Below are 14706 nucleotides of genomic sequence, written 5' to 3' on the forward strand. Positions count from 1 at the left end.
CCTTGATAAATTGTTCAGAAAAATTGCACTTAGGCTGGAAATGAAACATTTTAGAATCATCAGTATGTTCTCTGTGCATCTACAGACAGTGGTAATAATTCATTCAACCTTCCATCCTAAATTTTCTCTCACAAGCCAGTACTTCATTCCTTTTGCCCCTCTTAGTCTCCATTCTTTTCCCTGTTCCCAGCAAGGGATGCACATACTTTCCTTATTTCCAGTATTCTGTTCAGGAGTCATTTATCTGTACACTCTCGTCGTCTTTTATCAAAGTACAAGATTGGTTTAGCCCGTTAATTTATATAATCTTTAACTCAAGGGTGAAAAAATGAAAAGTCCTAGGACAGAAATACTGTAGAGAACATCCCAGAGAAGATCATGTACTTGCTATTATTCTGAGAAACAGATAATAACAAAAGGAATGTGAGGAAAACAGCCAGAAAGAGATAAAAACTACATTTGCTTGCAAGGAGATTTGCAATAAACCTTTTCTTGAAAAGGTACCTTCTATCAGCTTTGCTTTCTGTCACGAAGATATACACTGTTTATGACTCCCCATTTCATTAAATTTGACCTCCTGCCTTTAAATTGCAAAAGCACTTTCCCACAGATGCATGGACACTTGAACTTAAGGACACAGCAAATAAGAATCACCACTTACATGAACTGTGAACACCTACTTGCCAAACAGCTTATAAAGTACTGCAGTGCCAGGTTCAGAAAATGCAGTACACCTTGGTTCTAAACCACCTGCAAGAGTAAAGGTCTCCGATGAATCGTCTGTCACTTGGACAAAATGTAATCAGCATGTATTAAACTTTTCAATGTTTAAATGGAACTTGAGTCTCCTCCTGCCTTCAGATCTGACAGCAGCAAACCACTTTTGATTTAAGCTCCAGGTGAGACCCTACAGTTCTGCCAGGCAAGAATAAACGCATGAGCTAGAAGCAAACAGAATGTTGAATGTTATTCTAGCAGAAAATGCTTAAAAGAACATACTCCACCACTTCTAAACCTAAAATGCCAAGTCCTTTCTCTTATTTGTTTGAGGTCATTTTCTTTACTAAGCTTTTTGACAGAAAACCATTCAGCAATCAGTAATCACATGCAGATAATTACAGCAAGACCCTCCACTGTAGTTGTAAAAGTGTCTTTTATTTCTTTCCTATAACACAGAGCAGCTTTCTCAGCTTCCTAATTACACACATTCCTTACTCCTTTTAACCACTAGCACAGAGCTTACACATTAGCTGCTGAACAATGCGAAAGGCAATGTGTGTTGTACATTTAAAGGGAAATAAAGAGCAGCTGTCACAAAGGAGAAGTTTGATTCCAGCCACAGGGACCTAGCACAACATCTCAACAGCCATGGCCTGGCATTTGCTACTCCAAGCCATTCTGGCCAAAGGAACTCCAATAAAGAACAATTCAAACAGTTCTCCCCCGTTGCTCCCGCACAGTCTCTCACAAATGAGCTGGGCCACCCAGTGATTAATGGAGCTTGTTATTAACTTACCCAGACAATCTGCTGCAGTAATACCATTATCCTGAAGATGGACTTTCACCATTGGGTCCTACAGGCTCTCAAGCCAGCTGAACTTGGGCACCGACACTGCTTCTAGTGCTGTAATTCTGAGACACAATGTGATTGTGATCTAAAGTCTTTCATTTGGAAGTGGTGATCCATCATCTCAAATGCTTCAAACCAAATCCGTATCAGACCTGACATCCTTCCCAGGTCCCTAGACAGGCTTTCTGAGTGCACCCCACTAACAATGCGATTTCACTTTAACTGTTTGACCATGCCAGTGGGATGAAAAAGCAAGAAACAGCTTCACATACACCTTTCTAAACCACACTGCCTTTATTCTTCATGGCCTTGGCAGCTACTGAACTTTGGAGGCAGCAAAATCATCGAGAAGTACATTCCAGAAACTGCATCCATTTCATTGCATACTCAGTTTTTCAAGTTATCTACATGCCACCTACTCCTCCTTGCCTATATATCAAACTTACTTGTGGCAAAATCCAGACACCTTCCAGCAAGTCACATCCTATTCCTAAATAAAGCTTTCATCTCCAGGCCATTGCATAAACCATGGAGCTCCAGTAAATATCACTCAGGCTTTCCCCAGACTTGTTTCGATTCTCTGCACAGAAAGGTTTCACACTGCCCTTTGATGCCTTCTAGCTGTGATCCTTCCAAGCAGCACTAACTGATCTTTCCTACTCATTGCCACTGTTTAGTCAGAACATAAACAACTGCTCTGAAACAAGCCAGCTCTGAGGCCCAGTACTTCTACAGATGACAAAACAGCCACTCCAGTTTGACAATCAATCAAATCTAAAAAAAAAAAAAAAAGAAAAAAAAGCAGTGTAAAGGACATTAAGATACTGAACTCATAGAAAATGGAAGCAAATGATACAAATCAAACAGAGCATTAGCATGAGATGATATATGCACCAATGCAATGTTGTCCATGAGCTTCAATTAAATGCATATATTGAAGAAAACCAGTATCATGGACAAAGGAGTTTTGTCCATATATGAATAAAGTACAAGACTCTGGACTCTATAATGTGATTTCACATTTCTACAGAGAGTGACTCATTTCGCACCAGGCAGTGACACATCACACTATTACTGAGCATTTTAGTCAAACTTGTCTGCTAAAGCTGTTCTTCAGCACATGCATTGTACAACAAAAACTACTCTGTATTGCAAAACCTTGAACTCTTTACTGACAAACCTCCACTGTTTCCCAAAGAACTCAACACTGATGCCTACACATGCATTTATAAATTAGTAAACTGAAAGTCATCATTACTGTATGTATCTCTAAAGGAAAACATCTTCATATGTATTCAAATATAGCAATCCAACCTACCTAAATGTTTAGATGCAGACACATTTGCTCTGCAAGCCTACTTAAAAGGCTGCAATAAAGTGTCAGACCCAAGACTGTCCACTTTTCAAAAGAGAAGACATGAATGCTTTTAATGAGAAAACCTGACTACACTAAGGTCTCTGACAGTAATTCAAACTCATTGATGTGAGATTTCAAGTAGCCAAGAACAATGACACACCTGAAACCATAAAGCTGCACACAGACAGAAATACACTTCTACTTCCGTATTTCATTTTGAAAATCCAAAATACTGTTCCCTAATCTGTTTTAAATCTTGTTGTTTGTGAAAGTGAGCACACCCTAAAACCAGAAGCATAGCCATCAAAGTGATAAAAAAAATACCTGTAGTTAATATACTTCCTCACTTCTCAATTTCACTGACTTTGCACTCAGTTCCAACCTTTTGCTAAAGAAAACATTCTCAATTTCTTTGAAAAGTGAAATTGGGGATTTTTATTCCAGACTATGTTTCCAGTTACCTATCCAGCCAACATAATACGACACAATGTGTATAAGCACTGCAGACCAGTGGCAGTAGTGAGTGCATCACACAGAGCTCTTGTCAGGGTGACCAGGATGCTGAATACGTGCCCTGCCAGAACCACTTCCTGCCTCTTTCTCTGTCTTGTTTCAGGTACAACAACTGGGCAGTATTTCATCCCCTTTCCCCTGCACCAGAGGAGCTAGAGCTGTGAATGACAAGTTACACACTGTGTGAGTTCCCCTGGCTGTTATCACATTAACACTTTTTCCTACCTCCACAAGTTCCCAGTGCAAAAATTCACTTGGCAGCAATACCATCCTGATTTGGCCTTAAAACAATCCCTCTTTCTGAAGTTGTTCTCTGTGCTTGTAAGGAAGGTGTGGCTTCCTTTTCATATACTCCTATATGCTCACTGCAAAGATGAGAAAGGGTGATTGTGCTATAAACCAAACCCTCTTACATTCAGAGATTTAAATAACCCCTTTGCACACTTCCTTTCCAGTAATATGACAACCTTTATCTTCGGACTCCTCCCTCCTGGGTCATTTAAGCTGTTTCTACATTGTCTCTCACGACTGAACTTAAAGATTGCTTTTACAGATGCTAACAAGGAACTGTCAAAGAACTCCCTTAAAACATTCTGGTTTGCCCAAAGTACTGGGAGAACATGATAAGTTATACCACATTTATTTTTCACTGGGCTAGCTTGCCTCTTGCTACCTCTAACATCCTCTTACAACTCCATCCTAACTTGTATCTCTGTTCTACATAATTTGTCACACTAGTCCTTACTCCAATTGAGCAGAACTTCCCTTGACTCTCCTCACAGCTGAAATAAGGGCACTCTTAAAATGTCCCCTTTTCCTTCACCAGTTTTTCCACTGAAATCCCTCAGATCTCACAGTGGATGGTTTGTGGGTCACATGGCTTGAGGTGCTGCTTTCACCAGGAATATTCCTTTTGCCTACATCTAGTTTGACCACTGTTTCACTTAAACCACTCCTTCGCCCTGTGTGGACTCCAGGCTCACTGGAACATGGGTAGATGTTCCTGCCTCCTTTGTTTGCCCTCATATGATTGTTATCATAATCACAGTAGTCACCGATAACCCCAGGGGAGCTGGCAGCAGAGATCTCTTGTTGGCTAATCGTTCAGAACACCAATGAGATACAAATCTCTTACAAAGCATAGTTTATTCTACTCTGTGAACAAAACATTCTAGTATTCATTAAGGTATTTTTCCACAGCTGCTTAGCCTTCTCTAAATCCTTTTCAACCCTGTCGAGACATTCCCTCCACTTCCCTTGCACTGATAGTAGCTGTTGTGTGACTACGCCGAGCGCTGCTTCGGTGAGTTAATCCACCTGAAAGCTAATCACACGTTTGAGCTGGGTTAATTTTCAGATGGATTAGCTGCCTCTAAAAGCTTAGTGTGTGATCACACAGGCATCCAGAGCTGACTCAAAGAAGCAGCCAGGACCTTATTCTGAGGGTACAGTGAGGCCACCAAAGCCTAGACTTGGGGTGATGCCAAGTTGCCAAGTACCTGTATCCTCTGTCGATGGCTTCCAATTGCATAAACACAGTACTTGCACGTGCAGTGGAAAGGTGTGTGTACAAAAAACAATCTAACCACCCACTGAGGTAGTCTGACGTCCTTAGTGACTTCTCAGTCCTGAACCAATAGGCTTTATGTTACCTTGTCCATTAAATACCTCTTCACATGACAGCAACAATTGCCACTCAGTCTAGTGAAAATCTATGCTTTGCCTTGTTCTAGAAAATGTTGGCATATTGGCAGTCATAGATCTGGAAGAGAGCACTACTATGATTCATAGCTCCTAAGAGGAATCAATTGCACTTCATGTTCCCAGAACATTATGTGACCAGTTACAGCACAATGGCCTGGAATTAAATCCAGAAAGTGGATGCTTCACACTTTTCTCAGGTTAAACTACCCTAGCTTACCCAGGATGGGTCCCACAAAAGTTAACAGTAAATACACCACAGATTGTAACACAGGCTGGAACTCAGGAGTGCCTAGCCAGCTTTCAGCACATCAACAGTCCCAGAGCTGTCCATGAATGTAAAGCTGTGCCAGTGCTTCAAGGCTTCATGGAACCAAAGCCCAGAGTGTTACCCTGTAGCTGGGTCCACTACGAAGTCTGACTTAGAGTTTCTGCACAACAGCCAATTGCAACATCTTTCTGCTAAAGTAACACGCCACTGTTGTTATTTCTTTTACATAATTTGAACCAAAAAAATTAAGTTCTTCAAATAAGAGAGGCCAATCAACACATAAATCATAGCTTGCATGTTCAGAATAGGGAATTAAAATCCTTAAAACATTTAAATATTGTTTTCTTCTTGAAAACACTTAACTGCACTGCATAATTCATGACTACCCACTTGCCCTTCCTGCATTTCCTTGACTAGGCATTTCTGCTTATTAGATGGTTTTATTGAAAATCCATTTAAATAAAAAACAGCTGTGATCCAAAGCTGAAGTTCAATTTTGGTGGTTTATCTTCTTAAGGCTGAATACACTGAGCCATCTGATTAGGACACCAAGCACCTACACATCCTCAATGCCTACATGCAACATCACTTATTCACCCCTGACACCAGGAAGCCCCACCAAAGAGCTGGGAAAAAGTCAAGAGGGTTTTACTCAGTTTCTAGGCTAACCTAATTCTGATTTCTATAAGGCCAGAATATACTTAGACCATCTTCACTGAGGTCAGACCTATTCATTATTCATTCAGCACCACAAGCAGTAAATTTGAGTCTTAGTCTTGAGTGCCTGGCAAATACTTTTAAGCACCAGTGCAGGCCAACCACAGGAGAAATAACATAGACAAGATGTGGGCATTTTTAAGTGATTTACAGCTTTAAGCTCGAAGCTTACATATTTGGGTCAAATACTCTTAAATTTGCCTAAGGTCAAGATCTGCTGGCAGTAAAAGATACGCTGCAAATAGATAAGAGTACTGGTTTTTTAGCTTTTAGAAGTTACTATATGACTATGTATTTATCTAAAGTAAAAACTTCCATGGCAGTGCCATACTTTAAAGTGACAGTTTTAGTGAATCCATTATCAATAAAAAACATGTGGTCAAGATCATCCACCACAGAGCCCCAGGCAAGCTGTGCAGAGGAAGCAGAACAACAAGACTGTCAACAGAAGTTGTACATAGCCACAAACACTGACAGTCAAAATCATAATTTTAAGTTGATTTGGTTTGCAATTAGCTTCACATAACCATGCTATTTCCCAACACCACTTCAGCAAGTTATCAGCAAGGCTACCTTGTATGCCTGAAAAGTGACAAATAATCTGTTTATTGCTCTTTCGACAACTACCTCCTATCAGACAGCAATTCTTACACAATTCCAGTCCACATAATCAAGTTAGAAATTTGTCCTCTGATGTTACTAAACTGCTGCTTACATTTTTTAGCACAGACTAGCTGTGTGGATTTTAACTCACTATAAAATGGACTGACAACTCCTTCTCTTACCCTTACTTTTCCCTGCACATTATTTTGATTTGTGGCATCATTCCCAGCCAGTCCTGTAGTTTCCTGTGCTTTTGGTACAGTATGAAACATTCACATTCTTCTGCCACACAGTCAGACCCTGTTACTTGCCACTCAAGACAATCCACCTGATCCTGCTGTACACGCCTTGCACACTTTACCTTTGAATTATCAAGAATTTTATCTCCAGTGTTTGTGAGTTTTCTTGTTTGTTTATTAGTTTGTTTCTTTTTAAAGCCATTTTAGGCCATGTTTTCACAAGTCTAAGCTCAGGTACAGCAGTAGAGCACTGAGAAGTAATGTGCTTCCTGTTCCTGGGTCTACTACAAATACAACTGAATTTTCAATGGCCTTACAGTTTTATTACTCAAATATTTTGAGAAATCCATCAATGTGCTCCCAGCTCTGCAGCACTGCTGACCTCACTGGGATCCATGGTAAGGCCCTTAGCAATGACACCCATGGAAAAAAAAAAAAATACTTAGGATGTCTTACTCTTTGCTAATGTAACCTGTGCTCATTATGAGCTGCAAAACCTAAATGGAACAAACAAGTCTCAAACACATATGCATCTGAAAGTTTGCAATAATCAATGTTCCTTCCATTCACTTAAAAAATTAACAACTGCATGTATCACTGTGAGAAGTGGAGAGGAAAAAAAAAAGGATTCTTTCTTCACTTTGTTCACTGTGACTAGTTTGGAGAGGAAGTCACTGAATATTTCGCCTTCTTTTCATAACTCCATTTCAAAACATACCAGTGGTTTTAGGCAGCAAGACATGTTACATGCAACACCACAAACTAAACTGCAGTTGGAGATAATAGGGCTGCTCAGCCTCACTTCTGAGAAAGACACACACTGCCCTGAATCTCCACAAGGCACATTTCTAGCAGTGAGAGCAGAAATGCCCCATTGACTTCAACCATGGGGACAGAAAAGAACTTCCCTCAGCATGCACACAGAACTGACTGTTGTTGTTATCAAAGTTTACCAAATTCTATCTATAAACAAATGACAGAGAAAACTGGAAAACTTTTCCAGGCGTAATTTACACACAGAACAGAGACCTCTGCAGAATTCCCCAACGAGCTTTAAAGCACTAGGGCAAATGAGGACAAAAGCCTCTGTCCTCCTCTGTAGGAACATATGGCTTTGCAACAAGAAATTCCTTAAAAAAAGACAGTACATCCACCAGTTACAAAACAAGCCATGAAACAGGAACATTTAACCACAGCTGAAGAGACACTGAAGGCGAACTCTTAATCATCAAACTCACTTGAAATAAAAATGCCAAGATTCTTGCATTCTTCACACAAAACAAAACAGTTGATACAGACCTTTAAATCTTGGGTGGTTACTACAATTTACAGGGGAAAAAAAAGCAAGTAGGGATTATTCAGAAGCTAAAGCCATAAAATGATAAAGAGTTAATCTTAGAGGTAACAGTTGCTCTGTTCCTGTGCCTCAGGCAGACATCCAAGCAGATCACACCAAACACAGAGTTCATCCTGACGTCTTTAAAAATCTTATTATTTTCTTTGGAAGAAATTTCTAAAGAGCAGACTGGAACTGCTGGTTCTGAGCTGATGAAATTTATAGGATTTGATTAGTAATTTACTAATTTAATGGGTCTTCTTTCCCTCTCACCATGCACACATCTACTGTGACCCAGATGCCAAGCTGACAGGTGCTACATTCTCTGCAGGAAAGAGAAAGCATTCACATTTGTGGCATTCTCTGACCATGCAGATGGCACAGGCACCAAATTTCACTTTCCAGCTCTCTCAACAGGGCTGGAAAAGGGAAATTCATAATTTAGAACCGAAACACTGACTTTCTGACCTTCAATCCAACACCTTGTTACATGGCACTAAGTAAATTTCACACACACTTAGTCTCTGCTGGGGAGATACCATTCCCTGAAAAATCCCAGTTTCTACAGCACCATTTCCCATTCCAGAGGGGCATTACAAACAGCAAAGTTAACTGAAAACACCATGTTCAGCTTCACTAAACTTTCAATCAGTGGAATTACATTACATTTATATGGAAATTTTAATCCAAACTCATCTACATTTTGCATTTATTCATACATCTTAGGCAAAATTAAAGATGTTAAAAACCCAACCCAACACAGTGAATGTGAAATGGTTCTACACACCTTTCAGAAACTCAAAGTTTGAAAGTAGAATTTCTAATGACTGGACATTGCATCTGTAGTCTGGAAACACATAACCAACTTTTGGTTCTGCCACTGACCAGCTTCTTACCCTTGAACTCATGTCACTTTCAAGTGTTCTATTTATTTGCATCTGTAAAAAAAAGAGTGGAAACAGTGAGACCTAGCTGCAAGTGTAATGCAGTTGCAAGGGAATAAATGGGCTGTTACCTCCTAGGACCATTTACATTTGGTTTTAATTTTTTTTTATTTTTTTTTTTTTTTTTGCTTGCTTTAAAAAAAAAAACCCCAAACATTAAATTATTTTCAATGCTTATCACCTTAGATCTGTAACCTGATCGCACAGGAACAGAAATGCTGCCAATCATAGAAAACAGGATTTTAGAACCCCTGGACTTCCTTTGAGTCCTGGATTCTTATAGTCATGTTCAGTTCTTAACCAAGCTAATTTCACTGTAGTCATTACAGGTCATTAAACAGAGGTACAGTATCGAAAATGTAATTTAATTAGGGTAGTACAGAAAGAGAATTGATTCTCACAGAGGCTGGCATTGTCCTTTGCACAGAATGCATGTAAGGCCAAGTTATTTTTGTGTTTCACATACACAGCTGCTGCTATCTGAGATGCTGCAGGAAATTAACTGGTATATTCTCCTATCAATGTATATAACTCTTAATAACTTTAATAACAGAAACATGCACACAGTGATAGGACACTGAGGCTCTGTAAGTAGAATTCAAGGTGTAATCTGACATTTGAAAAGCTCTTGTTAAAAGCACTGTCAAACCTGCATCTTCAACTCTCAACTAGTCATAAAACTCCAGCAGTGCCTTCCTTTCCATGAAAAGGAAAGAGACTAACAATGAGAACTCAGCACAGTGTTAGACTATTGCAACAAACCAGGGTGAAAGTGGCATTAACAGAAACAGAAGCAGTTTGTTCTTGATGATATCATTGTAAGACGAAGTTTGGGGTTTATATGGTCCTTACAGAAGCTATGAAGAATGGTAGGCATTCTATAACTTGAGTTTCATGTGTGCTTATAGAAAGAGTTGGGGTGTGGATGGCACGACAGACAAAACGTTGTATTAAGAACACTTCTGTTCTTCAGCAATAGTTTGTTCTGGAACTGCAGCTATATTGTGCCACAGAAGATATGCATCTTTCTTTTCTTAACAGGAAGCAAGCCCTTGGACTGAGGCTCTCCAGGCCAGATTCTGCTCTCAGCTACACAGTTATGCTGCACATTCCCATACAGGAGACCCTTCACTGAGTCATGCCACATTTGCACCAGTATAACTGAGCAGAACTTGTCCTCCTGTACCTGTGTTATAAACTCTGTTCCAAATTCTATGTAGGAATGCAACTTCTTGGTAGAAATATATCTGTTCTAAGCCACTTCAAGTAACACTCAGCAAATGACACTGAGGAAAATGTCAATGCAGTGCTGGTGCTGCACTTCACCTGGCTGTTTGTTTTTCAGCATTGCAGGATCCTCAGGAGGCTGCACTGCAATATATTATCCAGCATGTGCCGCAATGACTCAGGCAACAGCAGGAGTTGGGGATGGAGTGCCAGCTCTCACTCCAACTTCCAGGATGCCTGTGCAAAACTCTGCAGCAAAGCCAAGAATCTATATAAGGAAATGTGTTCCAGGAGAAAGTTCAGCTTTTATTCTATTATGCCACACTATTTTCTAGTGCAATGCCATTCAGGCTTTTACATATAAATATTTTATGTGTAAAATATATAAAAAAATATCTCCTTCCAAATTGTAGCTGCATCTCTGCTAGATTGCCAGTTTACTGCATTATGATCCCTCTCTTGCACTTTGAGAGCTGCATTGTTAGAGGTTGCAGAGAACATGACCACTATATCTTCTGCTAGTTTGTGCTTATGCTGACTGAAGCTCTCACTGTTTCTTTTTGCTACAGAGATGCCTTACTAGCAGGCTACCTTAGCAGGTGATAAATACAACTGTAAATATGACTGCACCCTAGAACTTGAGAGCTAGTTTCCCCCTCCTCCCAACTCCATCAGATACTCGGTTTACTACTGAAAATCACCTTCATGCCATCAGGAACTGTCTTTCTGTTTCCCAGCTATTAGCCCAGCACTGGTCCCAGAAGCAAGCTAGCAAGCTTCAGTGTAGGCAGGGCAGGCTGCACAACCAAAAGTCACCCGTGTGACTCAGAAGTGAGTTAGCCTTACTGATGCCAAAAGAAAAGGATGAATTGCAAATTACTCCTGTTACTGCACACCCACCCACACCTAATCCCTACAGATCTTTGCCACAGGACTACATTTTCCTCCCTTTTATTGGTCATTTTACACAAACCCTCAGCCTCTCCTCACATCCTTTTGGGAATTTAAGATGAACAGTGCATAAGCTACATTATAATTCTACAGTTCCTGACTGTGTAACAACAGTCTTTAGCCATGACACAAAGACAAACAATACTGTCTAATTAGATACGTGCATGTACATAGAGGAATTTTATGTTTTTGCCAGTGGTCGAGGGTTTACTCTCCTTTCTGAAATATACAGAGGTATAATTATTCATTTCAAAACTTATCAGACAAGAAACTAAATTCTCATGTCCTTTTCACCACTGTCCTACCTCCACAATTCAGTAAGATCTGCAGAAGGTTAAACTCAATTACCTAATAAAAACCAGGAACAGGATAGAAGCTTTCTCTCTATTAAGGTTATGGATTTATCATGCCCAGTTCAGACTGGATGTGAAAGGCCAGTATCTCTAACAGACTGTAAGACAACAGCTCAGAGCCCTTGGAAATAAATACATCTGCATGTAGTCAATGAACTTTCTTCTCACCTCTCAATGGCAAGTTCAGGTTCTCTTTGTGTGAAATTTACCAAAGCACTTCCTTTGCTAGCAAACACTTGTTTTTGTGTATTAACACAATGTCAACATGGACTTTGAAAAAGGCTTAAATATTATGTCTAGGCTAGTATCTACAATATAACAGAAAAGAAAAATAGTCAAGAGAACAAATAAAACAACCCTACAACAAAACCCAATCACACGACTTATCCTGTCTGGAGAACAAGCTGGTCTTGATTTTGATCTGCTCTTCATTCCAACAGATTGGATCAAAATGACACATAAATCAATGGAGTAAAAGCAAAAATCTGGGAGATAAGCAGCAGCATCCCTGCAACTGTTGATGATAGCCAAAAGTTTTAAAAATATTAAAAAAATAGAAAAAGTCCCTTTAAAAAATTGATTTAAAAATGCAGTACTTGAAAAGATAAATGCCATCAAGGATACGTAAGAAATGAAAGCACAGAGCATGTACTTTACCACAGTAGGTTAAATCACTCAGAAACGAAGTAGTAACAGATTTGGGTTGCTTTGGTTAGCAAATCTGCTCACCCTTAGGCTCCATCTATAGACAATAGAGCCAGCTCCTGATTCACACTCTTTGAGCCTCTCTTTCTTCACTGACAACACAAGAAGGTTTAAGGTCTGCACAGGCTACAGTAACTGTTGATGACCACATTTCAAATAAGATATTCACAATAATTGGCAGTCATGTGTTTCCTCAAAAAAAAAACCATTACTTTCCACTGTCTCTGAGAAACTAAGCCTTGGAAACACAATATGAATAAGCTGTTGAGAACGAGGCTGCGGCTGTACACAGCCTTTAGCTACAAGCACTTTAAAAAATATGTAAAAAGACACAAAACGCAAATTCAAGGCCAACAAGATCTCCTATGCCAGCACCATGGCTGAGCTCTCAAAACACCCTAAGGGAGTGAGGGTCTCAGCTCACTAGCCTCCAAGTACTTTGAAAAATCACATCCTTACACTAACATACTAGCCTGGCTGCAGTTTTAGAGCACAGCAAAAATTACAAAAGCATCTGACACTCATTAATGCTTTCTTATTCACTCTCTATGCCTCCTGTTTTTCTAAACAGTAACACCACTCTAAAAATACTGCCAGTACACACCAGAAGATGCAGTCCTCCCACCATCTGGGTTACCCCACATGCACAACCACCACGAGAACAAGGCCTACAGAAACAGCAGGCAGAGATACATCCACCTACATCAAAAGGCTTCAAACTGAAGAGAGATCAGATATGTCAGAGCCTGAAAGTGACAGGACAGAAATTCTCATCACGACCAGAACTCCCTGAAGGTTAATTTGAAAAATTACATTTCAAAATATATTAAATAACAGGGGAAAAAAGCTGAATTCCACGAGACTTGCATATGAGTTAATCAGCTCTGAGAAGCAGCCTGCCCTCGCTTATCAGCCAGGGAGAGGTGGTAAGACACCACACAGGTTCTGCTTGGTGTCTCATGAGTCAGATGAGCTACACCCAAAGAATCATCTCTGATATTAAATGGACAGAATCAAAATGATACTCATTCCACTTTCAATTTCACATGTTTCAATTCACATTTAGAACCTAAATAAGAAGCATAATAAAGAAAATTCTAATGGACCTGAAGGGTTTTATCACTACATAACAGATACATCAACTTTGAGTTACATATAAGCTTTGGGACTGTCAGTTCTGTGGCACCAGAGGAAGCAATCAGTGCACAGATAATGGAGTAGCACTGCAGCTTTATATATCAGAATGTATAGAAAAACAACTAAAATAGCTAAACACGACTCACTCTGAGGTGCAGACTTCACTGCAGTAATTCCAACAGATGCTCATAAGAGTTGTCTTCTAGATCTCATTACCAGATACTTAGAGAAAACCTATACACACACACATTTCAGTAGCAAAAAAAATAATTGGGTAAAAAATTCTAGACGAAAACCATCCAGAACACTTCCTGTGAATGACTGGATTACAAACACAGCCACGGTGACTTTTTGCTACACCAGCCAAGTTTGCAGTAGCGTGTCCTGCCTGATTTTGGTGAGGGCTTTAGTGACCATGAAGTTAGTTGCTGACCTTTTATAAACCAAACACTCATTTACTTAACTGTAACTTCAGACAAACCAAGCTGACAGGCACCAGAGAAACATCCCAGAAACCTCAAGTGCATGTATACAATCATAAGTATGGTTTGCTTTATTTCCTGGATACTCTAAACTTAGCATTTAAGCCTACACACAAAGGTGAACACCCCTAGTCCACACAGAGCTGTACAGAAAGACACAGCAGAGGAAAACCAAAACTGAAATGCATTTCTTTTGCAAAAACGTTCTGCAACAGTTAGTTGGTTCAACTAGAGTAAAATGTTTTTCTGTAACTCCATTTCTTTTATATTTTTATAACTATACATCTATACCACTCCATTTCATTTAGAACTGTGGTTTATTTCAGCTGAGCAGAAGGCTATTCTAGCATGGAAATAGTATCTTTTGAAAATCTATGGATCTTGTCACTTTTTTTGATAGTTATTCACAGTTCTGAATGAACCATTAAAAACAGACTGTCTTAATCCACCTGCTTTACCCTTCAGATTTTTTGTCATTAGGCTCTGTCAGCCTTCAAATATTATTCTTATTCCTAAATCACATGTCCTGGCACAAAGCTCATTCCCTCCAGTATTCCACAATGTCCTCTGGGAAATTTGCCAGTTTGTCATCTGCCCCCA

The sequence above is a fragment of the Acanthisitta chloris genome, unplaced genomic scaffold (genome assembly GCF_000695815.1).
Source record: "Acanthisitta chloris isolate BGI_N310 unplaced genomic scaffold, ASM69581v1 scaffold948, whole genome shotgun sequence".
NCBI classification, from domain to species: domain Eukaryota; kingdom Metazoa; phylum Chordata; class Aves; order Passeriformes; family Acanthisittidae; genus Acanthisitta; species Acanthisitta chloris.